This window comes from Phocoena phocoena, chromosome 9 (genome assembly GCF_963924675.1).
Source record: "Phocoena phocoena chromosome 9, mPhoPho1.1, whole genome shotgun sequence".
In the NCBI taxonomy this organism is placed as follows: Eukaryota; Metazoa; Chordata; class Mammalia; order Artiodactyla; family Phocoenidae; genus Phocoena; species Phocoena phocoena.
This window is the reverse complement of record NC_089227.1, coordinates 98,500,484-98,521,625: the sequence shown is the minus strand read 5'-3', so window position 1 is coordinate 98,521,625 and position 21,142 is coordinate 98,500,484. Positions and strand designations below refer to the sequence as shown.

Sequence of the window (21,142 nt, the reverse complement as noted above, 5' to 3'; positions counted from 1 at the left end):
TTGGATGGACCTAGAGTCTGTCATACAGAGTGAAGTAAGTCAGAAAGATAAAAACAAATACCGTATGCTAACACATATATACGGAATCTAAAAAGAAAAGAAAGGTTCTGAAGAACCTAGGGGCAGGATAGGAATAAAGATGCAGACGTACAGAATGGACTTGAGGATATGGGAAGGGGGAATGGTAAGCTGGGACAAAGTGAGAGAGTGGCACAGACATATATACACTACCGAATGTAAAACAGACAACTAGTGGGAAGCAGCCGCATAGCACAGGGAGGTCAGCTGGGCGCTTTGTGTCCACCTAGAGGGGTGGGATAGGGAGGGTGGGGGGGAGGGAGACGCAAGAGGGAAGAGATATGGGGATATATGTATATATATAACTGATTCACTTTGTTATAAAGCAGAAACTAACCCACCACTGTAAAGCAGTTTTACTCCAATAAAGATGTTAAAAAAAATTCTTATATCAAAACCCTATGTTTAACCTACTGTGTGATTTCTGTCTCCTGTTTGGACAAAGGCATCTACACCAGGAAAAGGAGGATGCACGTATTGAGCCCCTACTGTGTGCAAGGCTTTGTGCCAGGCTTTTCACATCTTAACTCATTTAATAGATATTGCATGGTGTCCTTTGCTTTGATATTACAAAAAGCATCCAAACTCAGAGAAGGAGTATGTGGCAGAACTGACATTCCCACCCAGCTACACACAGCCGCAAAGACAGTGTTAGGCTGAAAGGGACAGTCTCCTGACCCAGCCCCCCTGGTTCAACCAGGGGAGAGATCAGCTGTGTTTGAAGTATTCACATTCAAAGGGATCAGGCAAGTACAGCTCAACCTGCAAAGCCTCAGGACGAGTCACATTATACTGTTTCACTTTATTACCAGGTGGCTGCCACTCTTCTAACGAACCCTGGTGCATTTGTCATGGTCAAGTGCAATAATTTCAAGGTAATTTCTTTGGGGTCCACATGAGCTATTTTGCTGTACATTTAGCTGGTGGTCATTTCACTGGCAGTGAAGCAGCAATAAGAGATTGTGTAATAGAGCCTCATTAAAATTAAAGACTGTGACACCATGTGCCCCAGGACACCTTAAAGGGACACTCATTTGTTCGACATTTACCATCGTTCTGACTCAGGCTGGGTCTCGCATCTCACACGCTGAGTTCAGAACTTTAATGTCGTTCAGGTATTATTTTGTGATTTCAGTTCATTTCCATTTTAAGCCACAGTTTGTCTTAGCAGAGTCTGTAGGGATTTCCTCAGCCTGTTTAGGTTTTGGGGATGAACTGGAGGAGGCGGGGAAGGAGGAGGGAAGAAAGACTGAGGCAGCATGGTCACTTCTCACCATCCGAGGGCCCAGCCACACGTCTGGAGACGAAGGGTCATGATACAGTGCCCCGATGACACATTTCCGGGGCTCCGGACAAGGGCCCAGTATTTGCCTCTTTTCCTAATCCCTAATTCTGGGTAATAGTTGGAATCAGCTTAGCAATATTGAATTCAGAACAAACCATCTTAATGGATGTTTTACTCCAAGTTTAAACACGGGTAGAGGCCAGTGCAAACAGAAAAGAGGGATGAGAAACAACTATCAGCTAGTCTCACTGTTACCTGTCTCAATCCATCCCTTCTATCTGGAAACTCCGATGGCCTTTACAGGAGAGAGAGTTTAAAGAACAGAGGCTGTATCTTTCTCTCCCACCTTATTCTCCATCCCATTTGCAGGTCTGCAGATGGGGGCCCCGCAAGCCCCAGACCATTCACAACTGAGAACGGGAAAGAGCAGGACTGACCCCAGCATCAAGGGCAGATCCATGTAAATGTTTCCCACCTCTTCCTGACTCCAAGTCGCTTTGTTCTCCTTCATGGGGAGGACACAGGAGAAACACAGACGCGAGCGGGAGACTGCAAAGTAGAGTTCATGTGGGTCTGCCACCAGTTACAGGGTCCCCTGCCTCGACAGTGACTCTGCGAGGACAGGGGACCGCCCCATCCACCTCTCGCTCTCCCAGACACAGGGCCCGAGGTGCACACGCTTGCGAAACCTTGAGCTGTGGGCTAGGCAGGCAGAGTAAAGACACCGGACATCGGAGCCCAGGGGATGGCACCTCACCTCTGCACTTCTGGCTCTTTCTTTTCCGCGAGATTATCTAGTAAATCTCCTGGTCCATTTATTACCCACATGAAATGGTTCTGTATCATCTCAGATGCTCACTTAACATTTATTGAATGAGCTATGTTGGTGTTGGTGTGTGTGTGTGTGTGTGTGTGTGTGTGTGTGTGTATTTAGGATACGGAAAACCAAGGTTTTACTTCCGCTGGAACTTCTGCTCTTAGAGGAGAAGAGCTCTAGAGACGATCCAACTGACTGAAGCCTGTAGAGAATTTTATGGCCGTCGGGTTTGGGTGAGCCAGCCTGACTCCATCCTGGAAGGACACTGAGTGATGGCTAGTCTGGGATCTGAATCTCTATGCTCTGGGAGACCCTGCTTCTCTGGGAGCTGTGAGTTCATCATAACCCATTCCTGGGACCACATGGCTGGGAAGCACAAGTGCATCACTGTGGAGGCCAGCACACCAGCCTCTTCCCGCCTGTACTGCCAGGACACAGGATTACCCCTCCAATTCCAAGGGCAGCCAAGGATGCTGATGGCAGGGGCCGTCTGGGAGGTCACGGTGACGTCTACCTTATTTTGGTTTTGGCCTGACCTGCTTAGGAGCCCTGCTGTTTTATAGAGACAGAAAGAGAAGAAAGAGGCCAGGGAACACTCTCCCCTGTAACAGAACCATGAAATAAAACTAGAAATTGTCAAACTTTCATTCTCAGGATAGCGATGCACACCTGTAAAGAGGTGCCTGAACAGGCTACCTGGTGGCCCGCTGTGAAGGAATACTTCAGTCACCTGCAGGTGGACCAGCCAGGGAGCCTTTGCTGCTTCAGGACGGATGAAATGCCCCTGAGGCGATCAGAGGGGAAGGCGCCATCTTCCTAGATGAGGAAGATGCTTTCCCCTCCCCCCTGCCCCTCTGCTCTGACCCTACTCAACATCTTTCAGCCCTTGGACCACTATATTCTCTGGAACATGTTCCAGGGCTCCCTTTTTGCTGTGTCCTTTGCCCGGGAAGCTCTGCTGCTCTTCTGTCATCAAACACAATGATTGAATTAGTTCTTGTTCTGGGAATGTTATCTAACCCACTCACTTTATTACTGGCCCCAAGCTTCCTTGCAGTCCCCTGATGAGCTGGACTCAACCACGTGGGGGACTTCCATTTAATGAATGAATTTTCAGCAAGGCTAGAGGTGGTGTAGCCTAGAACCAAAGCAGATGCATTCACCTCCTCAGCCCCCTTCTCCTCAGCCTGCGCCTGGGTCTGGGGTCCTTCTACTCTAAGACCAAGGAGAGGAAACTTCGCTTCCACATCTAGGAAAGATCCAGCTGAATCCACGGACGCCCAGCCTTTCTAGGATGGAGAACACCTTGCAAAAGGGAACTGGAGGCTCTCTTCAAATCTAAATCACCTGTCCAAGGAAACGCAGAAAGGAGGAAAAGTGGCGATCGTTTCTTCTGTACACCCTCAGAAGACCTGCTTTGATAGGACCTCGTTTCTCTTCCTTGGAGGGTGGGAAGGACTGTGAGTCTTGCTGTCCTTGCCAGGGTCACTAGGGAACTCGGCTGGACTTCCAGCGTAGGACGGCAGGGTGGTCCGGGGGAGCGAGGACGGGCCAGGAGACTGGTCCTGGCTCTGTCACTGAACAGATGGGTGAGGACACTTCACGAAGATTCCCTGGACCTGTTTCCTCGTTTGTAAAACAAGGAGGTTGAACCAGGAAATACTTAAGGTTTCTCTGATTGAAAATGTTTTGCTACCATGGGCCTAAGGAGTAGTATTTTCCCAGGTGCCTGGGGCTTTGAGCAGAATCTTCTGCTAAGACTCAGCTCCAGGGCATCACCTTGTGAAGTGTTCCATCAGTACACTGTTCCTCTGCAGCCAATCCTAGTGATGGACAGAGGGCGAGAAGGAGAGTCACTGCCCCGTAGACCAGGCAGAGTTTTCTCACTTTCAGTTCTGAGACACAGGCCATGGACCAAGAGCTGTCTCTGCCATATGCATTCGCACATCTCAGCGAATGTGCCCCCGACATTCACCCTGAGAAGATGTTTACAAAACAGACAGATTCATCCGGGATATTCAAGCAGGTAGGGGCCTTAGAAAGAGCTAGCTTATCACCTTTTGCCCACAAATGTAGAGGAGAGAGCAGGGTGCCAGGAGAGTAAGTGGCCTGCCCCAGGTGACAGACTGCAAGTGGCAGGGTCGGCCTTGAACCAATATTAAACTCACAAGGAATGCTCTTTTCCAGAAATGGTTAAGGTCTGAGAAATAAAGGATTTAAGGGACACATCTTTCTTTCCTATACATGCACATTATTTCTCTGAGATGTCAGGAGTTTTCATTTATGACTTGATAATTTTAAAATGAGAGTTATTGTAAGTACTTATTACTATTCTCATCATGCCATCTTTATTATGGAAACGTAATCAGTCAACATATTTTGCTTCATAAGGTCTAGCGCAATTGAAATCCAGTGGTATTGATGCAATTAGAAGAATTAGTGAGCCTATTAGGTGATTTATGTTTTATATAAAAAATTTCTCAAAACAGTCAAAAGAAAAAAAATTAGCTTTCGAATGTTAATCTACTTTCCCTAGTCTAACACTCCACCTACTGGAAAAACACTGAATACTATTTAAAACATAAAGTATTTTTAAAAGAACTGATTTTTTTAAATCAATAAATCCCTATAATATTTATAAATATCAAAGGATGAGAGGAGAAATTCTCGTTTCATAGCTGATATAGCATTTTTTAAATAAAGTTAAGTTCGAAGGCATTTATAGCAGGGAGGGCCCAAATGCTGTATAATTTTTTCAAAGAAAAAATCTCAAGGCAAAACACATTTTGATAGACTATAAAACGACTTTCCGGGAATAAGGAAAAACAAATCAATGGATGGAAAAAGGGAGGAGGAAGACAAAGAAGAGAAGCAAAATAAAATTAGGGAAGGTCAATTCTGAAAACAGGTATTAACAAGCATAATGTTGTTAAAATTATACAATGCGATGGCTAAATCTTCTATTAATTAAATGAAAAGAATAAAGAACTATGAGGGAGAACAGTTATGAGAAACAATGTCAACATGACAAATGTGACTGGGGCCCAGATTTCTGTTTCAGTCTTTATTGGCTTCTGTCATCTTGGTTTGTCCAGCATGTGTTTTCAGGGGTTGGTTGTTTAAATTTGGTTCCTGGCAAATTCCTGGGTGAGTTTTTTGGGGGAAGTTTTAACAAAGCCATCCGTAAACACGATGTGTTAGAACCATCTGCCTACGGACAGGGAAACCATTGTAGGCTGCTGTGTGGGATGGTACTGCTGTCCGGCCATTTGTCTGCTGAGGCTGGGATGGCCAGTGTGGAGGTGGGTGTGGCCGTTCTGATTGTCAAGTTCTCTGCGGGGGCCCCAGCTGTGACTGGTCCAGATATGAGGACTTTCTTTGAAGATGAGCCCCTCACTGAAGAACACGATCAGGCAGATCTTCGGAGTGAGCAGGTTGGCTTGTCAGGCATCTGCCGGTGTGCACTCCTGAGGTTACACCTGCCCAGCCCCTAGGCCACCTGGGCACAGGCGGATGACTGTCCCAGGGTGACCTGACTGCTCGGGGAGCTTCCCTGCGGGAAGAGGGAGACCTTGGTGTAAGCCTCAAATTCCCCCTCTGACCATATCACCTTCTAGGCGCGTCTTTTAGTAAATGACAGGACTCCTGACCTCCTAACGCCACACAAAGACTTTCGAGCGATTCTGCCGTCCAGCCACCTTGTGGAGCAAAGCTGAAGATGTGCTGAGGAGATGTTCCCAGCTGGGAACATCCCACTACATTTCAGTGGGGGAGGGATAAACTAGGAGTTTGGGATTAGTAGATACACAGGCTACTATATCTAAAATAGATAACCAGCAAGGTTCTACGGCATAGCACAGGGAACTATATTCAATATCTTGCAATAACCTATAATGGAAAAGAATCTGGAAAAGAATATATATATATATATATATATATATGTATGTATAACTGATAATCACTTTGATGTCCACCAAAAACTAACACAACACTGTAAATCAACTATACTTCAATAAAAGAAAAAAAAATAGCATGTTTCTCATATCCGGTGATGCCAGGAGGGACTGGTGATGACTCTAAGTTGGGTCAGAGGTTGGATTCAACGGCCCGTAAAGACCATTCCAATTCTAAAATTATTCTAAGCAAATATTATGACTAAAGTTTGCAATTTACATTGTTGTTTATAGAGAAGAACTGGAAGAGGTTTGTGACAATCATCTCTGTTTTCGTATCCAGGGAAGGAGGTGGACACTCAGCTCTGGGGAAGCTGAGGCACCATGAGGTCTGTGTCTGACCCAGGTCCACGGACTCAGTGGTAGCTGTTCAATTTACTACACATAACTATGTGCGGGACACCAGGCTGTGTTCTTAGAAAGAACGTTTCCTGGCCCCCTGCAATTCTAAGGCTCCTGGTCATTAGAGCACAATTTGGTGTTTGCTATTTTTAAAGAAATGAACCTGCGATTTCTATCGCGGTCACACCCCTAACCCTAAAAGCTAATGACTTTCCTAAGTAAATTCACTGATCAATGATTCTTCTCCAGATGATGTTTAAAATATGGAGAGAAAATTTAAATGCTGTACCTCTAATCAGACTAAGGATTAAGGGCTTTACGGTTCTAAACCTATTTAATGAAACAGCATTTTCTTCCTAATTGGCTGGTCTTCTAGGGTTAAAGGTTTGCTCACATCGTGCTTGTGGAATGATGCTTATATGTGGGGTGTTTAAGTAAAGCGACCCCAGGTGCTTTTACTTTATTGATCTTTTTAAGGCACTGGCTTCGGTATTTAAATGAGTTTGAGTTTGTTTCCTGAATGGTCTTTCATTAAAGCTTAGGTTGACCTCATTCCTCCAGCAATCATGACACTGTAATGGCAGAAAAAGACTAATAAAAAATATGAACTCATTTTATGTGGTTGAAAAGGTTACATTTCTATTGATTTCAACTGTAATATAGTTAAAGTCCTTGATATTAAGAAAACTCAGCAAACACGTTCTTTTTTGTACAGAGGCTCTATTGATATTCCCTTGCCAGTAGGTTTTGGCAGCAATAACAATATGCAGGATGGAGTCTAAAAACTGGCAATTATCAGAGGACTGATATCCACATCCTTTAAATTCTCTTCCAGGTGAAAGAGTATAAAGGTGTATCACGAAAATCATTAAACACAGAGTGACTTCAGAATGTGGGGTGAATGCAGGGTCTAACAGCTTGAATGATGACCAGTTCTGCTGGCTTCACAGAAAGCACTAAGGCTCTGCTCCCTGGAAACAATGTAGTTGTTTAAGGCTGTGGAATGTGGGGAGGGGTAGAAGAATTTAGTAGAGGTGGTGAGGAATGGGAAATAGGAAAGACTAGAAGAAATGAGGTAAGAAATCTAAGGAGAGCATTCACTTGTCTTGGAAAAAAGAATATGTAGCTGAAAGGATCTGGGAGAAGGAGGAAACGTGCAAAGACTATCCCCCCAAAGTTTGATCCTCTTCTTCCCCCTTTTCCATGTTATCAACATCATCATCAGTGTAGCAGCTAACATTTCTTGAAAGTCAACTCCAGGTCAGATCCCACCTTAGGTACTTTACACATATTATTTCACTGAATCTGCAAACAGCCCTGTGGGCACAGACTGTCATTCACCCCATTATACAGTTGAGGAAACCGAGGCCCTGGCATTAAGTTACGTTGCCTAAAGGGACACACAGCTCCCGAGAGGTACAGCCCAGAGGTCTGTGTGCCTGTAGAGTCTGAGCTACGCTACTGTGTCTGCCTGGATCCTGTGCTGTTGCAAAGCTAGGCTGGCAGGACGTCCACAGCAGCTGCACAAGGTACTCCTGGGAATGAGCGGAGGGCAGGGACAGCCCGGCATCGCCTCTGCCTGGTGTCCTCCTGGCCCCCATCTTGCTACCTCTCCTTTTAGGGATCTTCTGATTTACGTGACCCTGGCTGTCTGCAACCATCTCTGGCTGCAGGACGGGTTTTCGGAGATGACTTCAACGTCGGAAGTCAGAGGCTACAGAAGCCTGTCAGTTACTTCGCCGCTGGCACCACGGTGCATTTGTGGTGCTCGGCTGTGGGGCTTAAGCACATAAGCAAAGGCAGAGGCTGTGGGTCGATAATCCAGATCCCGATGTCATCCTCAGAGGGGTAGAGAGGGCTCATTTCTGTCTATTCTGCAGTTTAACTTCTGCTGGTGGCCTGGGTGACCGATATAGGGCGGGATGCTGGAGGGAGCGGCAGTATTTATTCAGTGGCTTTATTTGCTTTTACTTCCACTTCCTTTTGGACGCTCTTGTGCCATCTTCACTGTTGAAATACCAGCTCAGACCCTCGCTTCTACCCATGAAGTTTTTTATTACCATCCCCTCCAGCATTCAGATCACATCTCCTCATATCAAAGATGTTAGGGTAGGGCTAATTCTTTTAGGTCACCAGCCAGGACAGGGAAGAATGCAAGTCAAATGCACCTTAGGAAGCAGAAAGAATCTTTGTACTCTCAAATGCAGCACATGTGCTCAGAATCCATTATTTATAAATGTGATTCATTCATTTATCCAGTCACTGCGCAAACATTTCTTCAGGCTCTCTAGTGCCCAGGGCTCAGGGACAGAGCTGTGAGAAGCACAGGTGAGAACGAAATCCCTGGGCTGTATCTTTGAACGTGACATCAAGCTCGCATTTATATAAGCAACACCAAGCCCCATGGCCATCCCAGTATTCCACATTAGATGCAAATGACCCACATTACAACTCCTGACTCTGCATTAGATGAGCATTTGTAGAAGCCTCACCTAAGCTAGTTTCATGCGGAAGTTTTCCCTTCCCCACCCTCAGCACTGGTTCTGGCTAGTGACCACTAGAGGGCATCTTAGCACTAGCTCGGGACCTGCTCCAGGCCACCGGGTCCATCAAAATCCTCACGTTCAGTCCCTGTGCTGACTTTTCCCTTCACTGAGTAAAAGGGCAGAGTGTAACCCTTCAGAACCTCAGACGGCATATGGGGATACATTTATTTTTCAGAGAGGAGATACATTTACGTGAGATAGGAACCTGCTTTCAGTTACCTGGGCATGGGAACCACCGCTCTGTCTGCTGTGTTACAAAATTGCTTTGAGAATTACCATCTTTGAGAGTGATTTTAGTGCACTGCAGATGGATATAAGGATATAATGCCTCACAGATTGGACTTTAGTTTTCATGCCAGACGGAATAGAAATCCGGGAACCTCGCCTTCTTTCTTGAGAGATGATTTAAGGACAGTGTGCCTGGGGGGAAAATGAACGGTCCAACAGCTTTGGCCGCATTCTGGAGGAGAAAAGAGAGAACTGACATCTCAAACCCTAAACTGGGTCAGAAGCTGCATTGCAACTGTTTTCCCGCTGAGCTGTAAGAAATGTAAAGCGAAGTAAACACGTTTTTCTGGAGGGAGGTCCCGTCCAGCCTTAGAGCGCATAATTCTTTTGCAGATGAAATTGCTTTAGAAAAGAAATGAAAAACTTGGAAGTGTTGACATACTCATTATGAGTCTTTCTCGGTTTCAGATCAGATGAGTTTGATGGGTTAAACTTATTTTTTCTTCGGTTCCCTCTGTAATTTTTTTGGATTGCAGAAGAGCGAATACTGGCTCCCTGTGGTAAAAAATAAGTCTGATAACGTGGTCCTCCTGCCCCCCATGCAAACATTAAGGCACGGCTCAAATGCCTTCCTCGGTCTCCTCTGATCCATTTCTCCCACCCCCAGGATGATTAATTTCCCCCCATATTCTGTGCTTCCTCAGCATGAGTCCACACTTCAGTTGGCTCCTGGTTCATATCTGTGTGATTGACGGTCTCTTCTGTTGGACTGTGGCTTCTGAAGCCACCGGCCATGCTGCCCGCTGTGAACGTGCAAGGTGCTGAGGACTTGCTCCCTGGGTTGAACTGCAAATGGATAGAACAGGAACCTTGGTTCTGAAGGCCCTGCTGATAATGACCTAACAGCTGCTCTCTTACATTTTGCTTTTAAGAAAGAGAAGGGACTTGGGAAGGAAGGAAGGATAGTAGCATTTATTGGGCCATAGAAGATGCTAGATATTTTCATGTAAAATTTCATTTAACACACACACACGCCCCATTAAAATAGGTGGCCTTATTCCCATTCTCCAAATATGTAAACAGAGCATTCAGTAACTTGCCAGAGAACATAGAGTTAGGAAGTGGAGGAATCTGTCAATAAGGATGTTTAAAAATTTATGTCTTAGTAACAACAATCCATGGTGGTCTCCGTTTAGACTCAGACCATCCTCAAAGGGAAATCTTGCTTCATGTGCTATGGCCTTTTTACCAGCCAAGACTCATAATACTCTCTTCTGCTAGATCCCCAGTCTATTATTTACACGCTGATTGGGAGACCAACTTGTTAAGTCTCTTGCCGAGGAGAATTAGGTGGAATGAGCTTCTACTATCCGAAGAAATGTATATCGAGTGTGTATATGTATACAGCTTTTCTCTCCTCCCAGAATATAAACTCCTTGAGGGTAAAGGATACATTTCATTCATTCCTCCTGCCCCACCAACTCATCATTGTCTACCTGGATTTCTTTCATGTAATAGGTACACAGCATATATTTGTTCTCCTCAATGTATACTCAATGAAGTTGAGTTAATTTTAATTGCACTTCATAAGCAGCCATATGGCATGGCATTGACGACCCCCTGATTTTACCCAAGTCAGGCTTAAGGAATGGTTGCTGTTCGGAATTTCCCATCATGCCGTGGGCTGAGTGGCGGACAAGGATAAGAGATTAATGTCAATTACATGGCATAGCGTTAAATCCTTAGTGATCATCATATGGTTTTAATATTTTAAAAAATGCACTGCTAATGGAACATCCCAGAATCATCTTGAGAACATTTTGTCACACGTCACTGCACACCTCGGAACTGGGACCTTACATAGCGGGTGCCCAGACCACTAAGTACACAGATGGTCTCAGTTTACAGCTGCAGGTCAGTTTGAACACACGGCGGCAGGGGGAGGAATCCTCGGCACTGATGGTTGTGTATCTTGTTTTTCTTTTTTGGAGACACTTCACCAAACAGTCCTACTTTCTGTTCAGAAATAAATAAGGAAAATTTGCTAAAATACCCTACCATGGGCCAAGGACCCAAAACCCAATCTAAAACCAAATGACACAAAGCGAATGAGGTCATGAGGTTTTTGATGTGTGTCTCGATTGTGAATAGGCTTCTCTGGATATATGGAAATACTGAAAACAAAACAAAACAAACTCTGACACATGTGCAGACCAAATTAACGGGCAAGTTTTCAATAGACACATTCCTGTCTCTTCTCTTCCCAGGTATCTTCTGTGGAATTAAACCATTGTAATGATATGAGAAACAAATAAAACATTGACCTATGCCCTCCGCATAAGTAAACATCTGAGTCGCTCTTCCATGAATGCAGGAAGAGAAGCAGTAATACACTTGCTGAGAACCCAAACAGAGAGCCAGTGCATGGGTCAAAGTGCTCCCAGGAGGGAAGGATTAGAGACATCAAAGGGCTCATCACTATTCCCGCAACCACCGCCCTTCTGTCAAGCGTGCTGGTAATGTACAACCAAGGCTGTGAGCTCATCTTCCAGAGGAGAGAAACACTAAATTAGCCAAAGGGAAGATGTTACAGTAAATGTAATCTCAGGGCAGGGCCTTAGACTAGTGAGGTCAACTTCCTTTATTTATTCTGACATCCCTAAAAAGACGTAATGCTTCCAAACAGTGTTATTTTTTTAAATAAAGGCTTGAACAACCTCTGATATTAAAATTTTCAGTTGTGTTTACAGCTATACACTTTTTAGTATTGTTCGTTATTGGCAGAAAGTTCAAGGGTAATAAAGGCCCACATTTTTAAATAATTCATCTGAGCCTCAGCTTCTAATTTCAGGCCAGGCTCCATGCCAGCACAGGAAAGAAGGATGCTCAGATGGAAGGACCAGAGGTTATGTCCATGCTTCCAGGAAAACTGATGTGGAACTCTTTATGTGGCACAAACACTGGCCTGAAAGTTGGACTGCTTACTTTTTTCACTGAGAAAAGTTGCGATTTTATGACCTCCAGCAAATCTCAATAGGGCTTTTCTTTTAAAAAAAAAGTGTTTTCCCTCCATTACATACAGTTATTTTTTTCTAAGGAGACTATCATGTAATTTGGTATTTCAAAAAAATGAATATACCTTTTCATAAACTGCAGTAGGCTATATATTTGTTTCTTGTTTAACATACATGCTACTCATGGTTTGTTTTAAAGGCTCTATGTCATTAGTTTCTTTAGCACTGAGGTCATACTGCATGCACTTTTCTACACCTTTCATTTGTTATCTAACAGCACTTTGTAGAAATTGTGCTGAGTCAGTTTTCTAATGTAGGTGGATGTATTTGAGGAAGGGTCCTCTATGGCCTCTGACCAGACCACCTAATTCATGGTCAATTTAAATACCAGTTAAATCACAGTGTTTAGAGTCTGGGCTTGGGAATCAGACAGACCTGGGTTTGTACCTCAGCTCTACCCCTTACTGACCTCTCTGTGTCTCTGTTTCATCAGCTGTAAAATGGGAATAATGGTACTTATCTCACAGGAGGGTGATGGGCATAAAGTACAGCCTGGAAAGCAGTAAGACAGAGACTGGCGCATAGTACACTCAAGAAATACTGATTGCTTTTACTACTACCACTACCACTACTTTATTAGTGTTAGTATCATTGCCTTAATAGGATTCTCCTGTGTTGGGCTGAGGTGGGGTTCCTGGAATCTTTATTAATATTCTTGAGAAAAGCCATTTAAGCCAAATCATCTTTATAAGCTGTTCCAGCACTTTTTAAAAAGCTTGTTGCTCTATCAACCTCTTTTCCTAGAGCCTTTAGCATACACGTTTCACCTCCCAGCTGCAGGTGGCATTCTCTGAGCCACGTGGAAGGCTGTCTTATCACCTCCTAGGTTGCTCTCTGCACCCTCCTGTCTCTAAACACAACACAGGTCAAAAGAGTTTATCAGACAAGCATGCTACTAGCTCCCACTGCTACCCTAATCGACTTCAAACACTAACCCCTCCAAAAGACTTACTTTTATTTAAAACTCTTAAGAATTTTCAAAAGTTTATAAGGCAAACTGGCAGGGGTGAGCCTGGGTCTCTTGATGGCTCTCAAAGGCGACAAAGAGGCGATGGGGTGAGCAGCGACCAGCCCCGGAAGGAGGGGTCTGGTTATATGGGTTCTAGATAGGAGTCTGCCTCTCATGAGCACTGGGACCTTATTAGTCACCTGGACATCCTCTATCTCTGTTTACTCAGCTGTTTAATGGGCTAATAGTACCAGCTGTTCCCAACTCATAAGGTTGAGCACGTCAAATGAGGATACGTATGAAAGTATTTTGAGCACCACATAACATGATTATTCAGGCCCTTCCAGTACAGAGAGAATTTCTCCTGGCTTGAGGCGGTTACTTGAAACTCCTTACAATTGAACATTTCTCCACATACAAAAAGTGGTGCCACCCTGCCCATCAATGTTTCACGTCAATTAACATATATAGCTGCCCTTTAAGTCTATCATTGAATCACTTTTCATTTTACTGCTAATAAAATTCCTCCAACAATTTTTCATTGTTGTTGCGATCTATTTTATTTATTTATTTTTGACCTACAAGTAAATGTACCTAATTAATGTATTCAACTTGATGAGTTTGGAGTTAAGTATATACCCATGAAAACATGACCACAATCTATGAACTTCTTTTTCATTATAGTAGCTAATGCAGCCCCAATGAACACAAATGAGTATCTTGAAGCAGAGTACTGCCGTAAGAGAAACCTAACATTTGTAGCATTGGTCCTGTGGTATGGATATTAGAGGCTGGAAAGACAGACAGTAATGGTATACAAGCGAATGTTTTGTAAATCTGTCACCGCACATAACCTGGAAGGCAGACTAAGTGCCTATGACCGGTGGCTTTAGGGAAAGTGCTCAAAAGAGCCAGAATGGCCACGGGTATCAGTCGTTTCCTGCTGCCTATGTCAAGGAAGAGATGAGTTCAGAAAAGAATTGGCCAGTTTCCAAGCATCAGTGAAAGGGAATAGAGAAAAGTCCAAAAATTTAGAGCCTCACACCAGAGAGTAAGAAATAAAACTGCAAAAAGCTTTGACCAACAAGGGCACATGAAGATTTTCAGCTCAGCAAACTGGCTCAGCGCCATGCGGGAGGTTAAAATTAAGAGTATTTACCCCACCACAACCACCTAAGCCTCTTGTCTCAGATGGCCTCAAGGTAGCTGCCATGACCTTGAGAGAGAGGCAAGGGTCCCTGGAAGCAAATGACTATGTCGGTCCAAGAGCCACGTTTAGGGAAGAATGCAGGGCATATCTACTGGTACACGAAACTGACCAGAAGCAGATAGATCAGAAGCCAACTCAGCTTCTGAAGCAACTATATCGGCAAAGAAACTGCAGGTCTGGTCTACAAAGGCTTGTGAGTATAAAACAACCCTCAGTGTAATTGACACCTGCAGGAAACGGTCCCTGGAAGCTGCACAGCTTCAAGGAATGCATTATCACCAACATTCAGTTCAGAGGAGAGCCATGGAGAGCCACGCAAATAATGGACAGGAATTTGGCCTATTCAAGGAACTACTCCCATGGCCAAGGGCGGCAGCAGGACGTCCTCAGAGCGTCTACCCAGCATGATTTCATCACTGCTACAGAACACAGGACTTTCCTCTTTAGAAAATATATCTGATATAAGGCAGACTTTCATTGGGTTTAGCCACTGACATTTTAGGGTTGTTACAGCAACTGGTGTTATCCTGGTCTTTTTCTACATTCCCGGCGTTTAGCATTCACCGTATGCTACTATTGTTGGTAACACTTTCCTCTGACCATTTTTAGGATTCATATTCAATATACAGCTCAATTAGCAATTGATGCAACTGCTGTTATACAATTTGGTTGAAATTCTGATTAATTGCAGGTAAGAAATTATCGCCTTTATTTTAAGAGATGTAATTCACTGAGTCCGAGGAACATTTGTTTTGAAAATTCCTGATGAAAACAATTGAAGTCATGCTCTTTGTGCTATAAAAATTTGGGGACCTGATCATCATTTGTGTCTGAGGACTTGGAATATTTAAGAAAGTCCTTATTTTACTTGCAGAAAATCTGTTAGCTTCTTCTTGGCAAAGAGGGAACTGGCCCTCCAGTTACATGAAAGCCAAAATGATACATCTTTACCATCTGTTCATTTGATTTTTAGAGAAAATGGATTAGGAGTATCTGTGCCAGAGACTATATCCCTGAACCCTCCACTGTAAAACTTCCATAAAACCCCTAAATATTTGATAGTTATTCAAGGAACATGTATTTAATTCATTTTTCAAGCTAATTTTATCCTTGGATCAGGTGAGAATATCAGAAAGTTGTATCACCTCAGCCCTTGTTCCCTTCATCTCCCATCACCCTGTTCTACCCCACTGCCTGCAGAACTGTTTGGGCTGAAATTCATTTTTAAGTTATACTTGACTTTCCCAAGGAAATGCTACGTCAAGCAGGTTTATGAAAAACACATTTGTTGCAGAAACGCTGGTGAACGCCCCGCGTACCACCTCTCTCGGTACTCACTATGTAACAAGGAGGAAGGGGCTTCAACTATCACATTTTTAAAACTCTGAAGAAATATAGCAAAATGCCAAAATTTTTAATGTTTGGATGGTGGGTCCATAGGTGTATGTTTTATTATTCTCTGTACTTCTGCATATTTTTGAACTATTTTATAACTTCAACATCACTCAATTTCCAACTGGCCAGAGGTATCCATTTCCAACATTTTATGGTCACCCTCCCAGACATCTCTCCACTAAGTGATTCAGTTAAGAGCAGGTGTAAACTTCAGTGTGGTAGACCTAGGTTCATCTAGGCTTTTGCTACTCGCTGCTTCCTAATTTTGAGTGAGCTACATCACACTCTGAGTGTCAGTTTCCACATCTCTAAAATGGGGATACTAATGGTGCATTCCTCATAAGCCTATTGTGAAGACTCAATGAGAAAATGTGTGTTAAGTGCTAGCACAGTGCCTGGACCACAGCACCAATAAACGTGAGCTACCATCATGCATGTGATGTTGCCAAGTGGATCGTGCTATGGGCAGCTTGCCATGCCAGTAAACAGAATCCATGGTAGATAAAAAAAGGGAAAGAATGATAGAGTAAGAAAAATTCCATTTCCCTGGAAGAGCTGGTATATTTTATGCTTATGGGTTGTGGACTTCCGGGCACCAAGAAGCTCTGAGCCAAACTTACGCAAGTGGATAAGACCTTCTGACCTGGGTAACCGTATTCCATTTCCCCATTGTCTTGGGGCCCTACTTCTCGTGACTTACTTTAACTCTCAATTTCGTTTTATGTACTCCCTGTAAACCACCTTATATCCCCTGTGCAATGTGGTTGGGACGAAAGGAAGGAAAGGAGGATGGGTGAAGCCAGGGACGGCAGGCAGGAAGGAAAGTAAGAAGAAAGGATTTGTAACACAAGGCTTTGAAATTATTCCTTGTAATGGTGATGTTCAGTTCTTAGAGGATGCTAATTGGCACAGTTTTTAATCACAGGCAGTGTTTTTCGGGTGCTCTCTGCCCGCTCGGGGTTTGTTTTACATTTGGCATTAAGCCTTCAGCTTTATCACGGGTGCAACTGTGAGTTTCCATGAACGATGCAACTTGAGGGTTGTCCTGGGCTCTGGTTTGCACTGGCATCTGAGAACTCTGAGAGTCGGTCCTTCATTCTCTGTGTGGACATTGGGCACTTCGTCTTTTGGCAGCAAATGTTTCAGCCAAGGTCAGTTTCCCTCAGGCGCTCAGCACCATTTCAGACAGCGTGTGCTCCGGGAATGCAAACTTATTTAAAGTCAGCTGTAGCCAAACCCAGCTAGGAAAGCAAACCTGCTTTTAAAAACGCTGTAAACACTGACAAACATCATCTAAATTATATGATGTTTCCACATACATAAATGTATAGAATTTTACCTTAATTCCAAAGGCATCATTCCATAGCACTCTTTTTTACATCTTTATTGGAGTATAATCACTTTACAATGTTGTAGTTTCTGCTGTACAACAACATGAATCAGCTGTATGTATACATATATCCCCCTCTCCCCTCCCTCTTGGGCCTCCCTCCCTCCCTATCCCACCCCTCTAGGTGGTCACAAAGCACCGAGCTGATCTCCCTGTGCTATGTGGCTGCTTCCCACTAGTTATCTATTTTACATTTGGTAGTGGATATATGTCCATGCCACTCTCTCACTACATCCCAGTCTCCCATCACCTTCTGTGTCCTCAAGTCCATTCTCTACATCTGCGTCTTCATTCCTGTCCTGCCACTAGGTTCATCGTACCATTTTTTAAGATTCCATATATATGTGTTAGCATATGGTATTTGTTTTTCTCTTTTTGACTTATTTCACTCTGTATGACAGACTCTAGGTCCACCCACCTCACTACAAATAACTCAATTTTGTTCCTTTTTATGGCTGAGTAATATTCCATTGTATATATGTGCCATATCTTCTTTATCCATTCATCTGTCGACATTCCATGGCATTTTCTTTCTTTTTTTTTTTTTTTGCGGTACGCGGGCCTCTCACTGTTGTGGCCTCTCCCGTTGCAGAGCACAGGCTCCGGACGCGCAGGCTCAGCGGCCGTGGCTCACGGGCCTAGCCGCTCCACGGCATGTGGGGTCCTCCTGGACCAGGGCACGAACCCGCGTTCCCTGCATCGGCAGGCAGACTCTCAACCACTGCACCAACAGGGAAGCCGTTCCATGGCACTTTTAAACTCATCTTTGAGTTAGCCTTATTTTTTGTTCTTTGATGAGAAGTACATTTTAATTTGAAATTATTTAAATATATTTGTCATTATATTTTATTGTAACTGGGGGCTATCAGAATGGGTTGAGGATATATGTGTGTTTTACATTTTTGTTCGATTATAAAAATGCAACATACACTTATAATTAAAAAACGAGGGGCTTCCCTGGTGGTGCAGTGGTTGAGAATCCGCCTGCCAATGCAGGGGACACGGGTTCGAGCCCTGGTCCGGGAAGATCCCACATGCCGTGGAGCAACTAGGCCCGTGAGCCACAATTACTGAGCCTGCACGTCTGGAGCCTGAGCTCCGCAACAAGAGAGGCCGTGATAGTGAGAGGCCCGCGCACCGCGATGAAGAGTGGCCCCCGCTTGCCACAACTAGAGAAAGCCCTCGCACAGAGATGAAGACCCAACATAGCCATAAATAAATAAATAAATAAATAAACTTAAATCATATGGGCTTCTTAGAAGACCTCTGCTTAAAAACAAAAAAAAAAAAATGAGGAAATACAGAAAACTCTAGAGGAAATGAAGCCATTTATAATCCCTTTACACAGAAGTAATCACGATTAACCTTTTATTATATCTTTCTCCATACATTCTTGAGGTTGTAGAAGTTCTCAAGATGGATTTGTAGATTGTTTCCAGGAAAAAAAAATTAGAGTGTTTTTTTGGAGTTCTAAAGGTGCCCTTGGAATTACGTCCACACTCTACAGTCTTCCCTGCCTGCAAGAAAGCAGGTCATGGGAGCAGGGAATCGGCCCGACCTGCTTGTCTGGAAGCAGGCACCATATGTTTTCTTCCTCCACCATGTCTACCTTTGTTTTCCATCTGGGCTGGAATGGAGAGGCTGGGCTGACAAAGACCAGTGCACCCCAGACCATGAAGTCTTTCCAGGCTGCATTCAAGTGGGTTGAGGCATCTGCTTTCTAAACATGTCCAGAAATCTCAGTGCAATTGCATCCCATTGTACGACAGAAGGAGGAGGTGGGCGACAGGGCTTTCCAACACCCTGGGTACAATTCCTATGGCCGAATTAGTTCCGTGCCTTCTATGATGCTTCCCACTTCTATCTTCTCCTTTACCTCAAAGCACTGTGTAGCCAAAGTTTTTCGTACCCATCGTGTTTCCTTTTCCTGGAACTGTAGTCCTGTTCCTTGGAAGATTCTCCCCAATTCCCCACTCTGATCATGAGGTTTGATCAGGGGCTCTCAGTCACTGTTCCCCTCCCCTCACAATAGGTGAGTGTGTGACCCCAGCCAGGTCAATCAGAGACCTTCTCCGGATTTTAAAATGAGAACCGAGAAACTAGGATCTTGCTTCTGGTCCCAGCAAAACTGGGAAGATGTGAGCCGACTTCAGTGCCTGTGTCCCATGATGTGTGGAAGATGAAGTCTGCTGCAAGAGGAATTGTCCAGAGGCAGGTGGGCAAGCAGAGAAGATGGAGGGAGGGAGGGAGGGAGGGAAGGAGAGCAGGGAGAAGGGGAGGGAGGGGGGAGAGGGAGAGGGAGAGAGAGAGAGAGAGAGAGAGAGAGAGAGAGAGAGAGAGAGAGAGAGAGAGAGAGAGGCATTCGGTCGTGGCCTAGGCTTTGTTTTAATCCTCCAGGTCCCCTGCATTCTTTCAAAATTTTGGTTTTCCCTTTCTTAAATTCTATTACCTACCCTAGGAATTTTCTCTACAAATGAATTCTGAACTGGTTTTCTGTCCTTTGTGATCAGAAGAGCCCTGAGCAATAGAAGCCGGTTCTCCCAGCCCCGCTTTGGTCCCCTGGACTCTGCAGGCCCCTGGCTCCTCCACTGCGTGGATTTCTCAGCCTTTCCTCAAGAGCCCCAAGTCCTTAAAACAGCCCATCCCTGTCCCCTGCTTCAGGGTAATGTCTCGTTTACTGTAGCAGACAGCAGCTCTGATTAAGCTAATATTTGCTCTTAAAGAGCTGCTGCTTCCTTCCAAAGATTCCCCAGTTGGTGGAATTTGGCAGAACGGAGGCCATCTTGACCTTCTTTACTCCAGACTCTCATTTGGGGAAATGCACCAGGAAATGGAATTATTTAGCCTATCACCTGGACTCGCTTCTCCCACCCACCCCACCCTCGTCTTTGCATGTGGTTCCTCAACCCACAAGGCTCAGTCCCGACACACAACGCGTTTTCTTGGAGACAGTGAGGATTAACCTTGCAAAACTCTGCAGCTGAGACAGCTCCCTTCCTTGACACTGTCCTTCAAGCTGATTGTTGAGCACTTTTTAACTTTTAATATTATTTTGCAATGGTGAAATGGCAAGATAATCACTTTCTTCAAGAGAGGTGACAGATGGCGCACTTTAAAACAAGAGAATGCCTCTAATCAAAAGCCAATAAACACAACGTTGATAAAATGGTATAAAACCACCCCTTTCCTGTAATGGTATAAACCACCATACTAATCCTGGACTTGCTGGCTTTTCTGAATCAAACTTGAGTTATGGTGGAAGATGGGCGTGGTTTACTCCATAAGTAATTTGCAGCACCTAACACGTGACAGGCACTGCGCTAGACTCAGCGACTGTCCATCACTATGAGAGAAGCTTATTTATGCCCCATTTGATTAATTGAGCAATAGGCTGTAACTGCACATTGTCATTTTCCTAGGAAAGGCCTCTCCTGAAAATGCTCTCTAGCATTACTGCTAAAGGCCAAGTGTAAACTCCGTATCAAGTTATGAATTTGACATCCGCCAGTGCTCACGAAGAGACGGGGCTTGTGCCTCTCCTCTGCAACCTGAACTTCCCACAGTTAGCAGCCAAATCTGAATCCGAATGAGGTCGGAGAGGCTGCTGGACCCCTGCCAAATGACATTCCACTTGACTGACAAAACAGCATCCCCCTGCTGCACTTCTTCCTGACAGGTATCTATTTTGAACCCCTTCTAGAGAATGCAGTGACAGTTCCAGCCTTGATCTTTGCCTTAGTTCCCAGGGAGACCTCCTCATGCCATGTTTTATTCATGGTGTCTCCCAGGCCGGTCTCTTCATTGTAAAAATCGGTCGTGGGGGTAGGGACAATCCATGAACCTGAAATAAAGTTTGAGTGTCGCAATAAAACCGT

General features: G+C 44.4%; 1 protein-coding gene across 1 annotated transcript in view; it reads right to left on the bottom strand.

The window, feature by feature from the left end:
• CNTNAP2 (contactin associated protein 2) overlaps window positions 1–21,142 on the bottom strand; it is a 2,069,520-nt gene that overhangs the window by 137,714 nt on the left and 1,910,664 nt on the right. The gene's annotated exons all lie outside the window — the stretch shown is intronic.